We start from the raw sequence: 3,890 nt of genomic DNA on the forward strand, positions 1-3,890 counted from the left end.
GGATGTCTAATCTAAACCTACTCTCCAACAACTTATGGCCGTTATTCCTTGTTATGCCAGGGGGCACTAGGGGAAACAAGGTCTCTCCCAAACCCTTGTGGTCCCCCCTAGTGAGTTTATAGATGGTCACCAGGTCCCCCCTCCCCCTTCACAAGTGAAGGCTGAACAGGTTCAGGTCCCGCAGTCTCTCATTGTAGGGTCTGCCCTGTTGTCCATGGATCATGTGGAATTGGTGTAACTGAACAACAGCCACTTCTTGTGTACTGAGGCTAAGAGAAGCCCCAAGAAGAGACTTACATCATTTCTTTTCCTTCCTCTCTGCTTCTTTCTTTGATCTTGAGCAAAAAATCAGTGGAAACTGGGTGTTCAACATCTATAAAATCATGCCATTTATTTTGGCTGTAGAGAAATGAAGCATGGTAGTTTGTGTGGTGGGCTCGCTGCTTTTGCCTGGTAAGCCAGACTTGGAAAAGGACACTTCGGATTGGTGGAACATTTCCACCAATCAGGTAACAGCTGGGAGGGGCTTGCCCCACCCCTGCTTGGAGGGGGAGGAGTAGGGTGAGGAGCCCCTGGACTTGATTGAAGACTGCGCTTTGCAGGTCCAGCAGATTTAAGGGCGGGGCCTCCGGTGTAAATAAAAGCCCAGTGTGCTTAGCACACTGGGCAGATGTGGTGAGAGAGAGCGAGGAGAGAGGAGCTCCAGAGAAGACCATCGTCCGGACTCCACCTGATCCTCAACGGTGTGCTGATTGGTGAACAGCGCTCAGGCTCTGGGAGCTGCTTGAGGCAGCTTGAGCCTGCAAACCCAGCAAGCAGCCGGGTGGGGTGGTGCATGAGTCAGTGCATGGAGAGCTGGCCCTGGGAGCACTTTGAGGCTGCTAGGGCCCCACATGGTGTGCAGGTCAGCGCATGGAAAGCCTGCTCTGGGAGCAGCTTGAGGCTGCTCAAGTTAGCCCTGGGTCTAGGCTGGGTAACTGGAGCCCCGCAGTGTGGCTCAGCATTAAACTAAAAAGAGCCCTGGTGCCCAGAGCAGGGTCTGGGAAGGGAAAAGGCCCCCAGTGTGAGGCCAGGGAGCTAGTGAGGGCTTAGCTCCTGTAGGAGCTCCCTGGGTGCCCAGCGCAGGGCACATGGCCCAGAGGGAAGGGCCGCATGTCAAGGATGATGACTCCAGGAGGCCTGAGAAGGTGCGGGGACCCAGAGGCCAGATTGACAGCCCCCAGTAAAAGGACCGTGAGTTACCAGGAATGCGGGTCCCACAGGGGAGGCACCCCCGGGCAAGGAACTTTGGGAGGAGTGGGCAGGGGGGAAGGCCCCACACACCCTTTGCTCTCCAGGGCAGGAGGGGAGGATACCCCAAATATACATGGGGGAGGGTTCTGTGGAACACCCAGGGGGCCTGGGGGGAGAAGACCCTATCCCATTTGAGGGATCAAGTGGTTGGGAACCCAGATTGGGTGTATCTAATATCTGGTATAGTTATGCTTCCTATTTGGTAGCTGTTGTTATTGTTGGTGTTATAAATGTTTGCAACTCAAATTGTATATAGTTAAGGACTTTGGGCCTTGGCTAACTCTATAGAGGAAAGAGGGATCTGCCTGAAATTCAGGCATCCCTTTCACAGCACCCCCTCCTGCCTACCTACCCCATTCAATTGAGAATAGGGCACACCCTTGGGTGTACCCGGGTTACATACGTTTAAACTGCTGGCCTTCCACTGAGGAGACCAGCATTTGGTCTACAAATTTTCAAGAGACCTAATGTGTGATCTTGAGCAGGTTGCTTAATCTTTCCAGGTATATCTTCAGAATACGGTGTGGTGCTGCGCAGACAAAACTGAGCTAACACTGACTGCCTTAGCTTGTTCAAGGCTAGCTCTCCACGCAGCACTGTGTGAATATACCTTCAACACCTTAATTCCTATAAAATGAGGATAATAGAATTGAAATGTCTCCCTGGATTATAAGGATAAATGCGTTAACCTTAAAGTCATCAGACGCCGTGGTGATGAGTACTGTATAAGTAGAGAAGTGGGTTTAGATGCTTAACTTTAAGTTTGAAAAATTTTGGGAGGATCAACAGTCATTTATGGTAATCTGCATAAATGTAAACAGAACTCGAGGAAACTGATGCATTTCTCATTTATTACAAATATAACCAAGTGGATACAACCAAAAATAAATAAAGATGCCTCCACAAAACCTAGGAGGAGGAGAAAATACTGTAGCTCTGGTTTCTAGCCTTTTGTTACATAAATCCTAGTCTTCCTTATGTCCACCCTCCCCACAAAAACCAAGGGATTTACTGAAATATAACAGTACCCAGTAATAGGAGGAGAGTATGAAGTTAGAGAGATATATAGATTTTGTTACCTTCAATGGGATTTAAAAAAAATTCTGAGGAGATCTGAAGTATTAACTTAATGGTCAATAACTTTTCCTGTCCATATGGGAACTTAGGCATCATTCATGTATTTTTGCTTTTATTAATAGCATTTTGATAGCTCAGTTATAAAGTTTGTCCTTCACTTGCCTTGAAATACCATATCCAGTTCACTTATTACAGAATGGACCTTTAATTTCTGAGGTGAAGAGCTCCCAATGCAGAATTTGTGAGGAAAATATGGTTCAAACAATTACATATACCTTTATTTCTAAAATACCTTCTCAAAAGGTTTGTATCACTTTTTGCTGATGCTTCAATTGACCTAGACAGTAAATGGTACATGACCTTAAAAATATCTGAAGTAGCCTTGCTTCAGAATTTTTAGTAGAGTATTATTAAATGTCACAGTAAATTACACAGGCATAGCTTAGTTTACGCTTTTGTTCTTTTTCTCTCTTTCTCATTCTAACTCTGTATTTATACCACACTAACCACCCTACTATCCAAGAATCTTCAAAGCTTTAAAAAATATTTTACATATATCTCCAATTTCCCTCCCTCTCCTTATAGGGGTTTATTTTATTTTATTTTATTGTAGAAGTCAGGGGAACAGTAATGTGGATTACACGGGCCCTGATTCAGCAGAACACTTATATATATATGAGTAATTTTCAGTACATGATCAATCCCATTAACTTCAATGGGGCTACTCATGGTTGAAGTTTTACTCCTGCTTCAGAGTTTTGCTGTGTGATGTAGAAAAGAGGAAACTGACACAAAGAGCAAAACTGACACAGTGGGAATTTCTGGAAGGAAAACGTAGCAAGATGGAATGTTTTTGGCTGCATACACAGTTCCCTTTCCATGAACAGTTCTATGACTTATTAACCAGGTAGAAAACTGTGAGTAGAAGGAGACCAGAGGGAGGAGCTGTAATAAATGCCATTTTCCTTGCCAAGAAAGATCTGCATTATAAACTGCACATGTCAATGTACTTAAATATTTCTTGGCCCTCTCCAGTGTTCCCTTCTATTTTGCCAACTCTCAGCTGGAAAAGCATCCAGTGATAAAATGGCTACTATCTTTGAGTGGAAGGAATCTTCCTTTTCTGTCATCTGCCTTAGAACTTATGTGGCTTATGTGCCCGGTACACGTCTGCTAGGGGTGTGCGAAGCGGGCAGTATTCTATTCGCATATGGCCTGATTCATAGTTTCATAGTTTGTAGGGTTGGAAGGGACCTGAGCAGATCAAGTCCGACCCCCTGCCATGGCAGGAAAGAGTACTGAGGTCAAACGACCCCAGCAAGGTGTACATCTAGCCTCCTCTTAAAGACCTCCAGGGTAGGAGCCAGCACCACTTCGCTTGGAAGTTGGCTCCAGATTCTAGCCACCCTGACAGTGAAGTAGCGCCTCCTGATGTCTAGCTTAAGTCTACTCTCTGCCAGCTTGTGACCGTTATTCCTGGTCACTCCTGGGAGTGCTCGGGGGAACAGGGATTCCCCCAG

Source organism: Gavialis gangeticus, unplaced genomic scaffold, assembly GCF_001723915.1.
Source record: "Gavialis gangeticus isolate Ggan-Ray unplaced genomic scaffold, GavGan_comp1, whole genome shotgun sequence".
In the NCBI taxonomy this organism is placed as follows: domain Eukaryota; kingdom Metazoa; phylum Chordata; order Crocodylia; family Gavialidae; genus Gavialis; species Gavialis gangeticus.